The sequence below is a fragment of the Acyrthosiphon pisum genome, chromosome X (genome assembly GCF_005508785.2).
Source record: "Acyrthosiphon pisum isolate AL4f chromosome X, pea_aphid_22Mar2018_4r6ur, whole genome shotgun sequence".
Lineage (NCBI taxonomy): Eukaryota > Metazoa > Arthropoda > Insecta > Hemiptera > Aphididae > Acyrthosiphon > Acyrthosiphon pisum.
The window spans coordinates 14,901,727-14,902,497 of record NC_042493.1 but is presented as its reverse complement, the minus strand read 5'-3'; positions in this window follow the sequence as shown (position 1 = coordinate 14,902,497).

Below are 771 nucleotides of genomic sequence, written 5' to 3'. Positions count from 1 at the left end.
AATATGCTTGCTAGAAAATATTATAAATAATTTATATGTAATTCATTAGCTTATAAACAAATTGTATCACTTTTTAATCTCATATAGTATTGAATATTGACTATAGTGCAAAATTAGGTACTAAGTATCATAGACAACAGTTTACTCATAAGTAAAGTTTGAATTTTGTAGGCATTTGATTTTTTTTTTTATTGGACTAAAACACTGTATATCAGTTATACATTTGATTTATACCACTTACTACTTAGAATAAAATTCTTTAAATTTTATTTTGCTTTTTTATCTATTTTTTGTGCTTTTTTACGTTTTAATGTTTAAGTTTTTTGTTTTGTGTTTGAAAACATTTTCAAAATGTAATCTGAATCAATGTATTTGAAAGTTCAAAATTTACTTTTATATCATTACACATTTTAATGTGTTCCAAGGACTTGGCTCGTTGATTTTATCTCGTTATATGTTTGATGTAATCAATATATCTTGGATGACTCACCAGTGACATTAATTCTTATTTTAAATATTATAAAATTATTAACTGTTTAATGCAACACTTCAATGTTATAACACAGTTAAAATTAGTCAGGTGGGATGCAGAATTTAAATAACAATTGTACATTATTTTCTATATTAACAAAACATCCACAAGTTGTCAACTGTAAGTGTCCACTACTTTTTTAAACATTTTTACAATTATTTTTATTTAGCATGTATTTAATTACAATTCAGGATTTTAAACTAACCTGTTTTAAATAATAATAATAAAACTAATTTGTA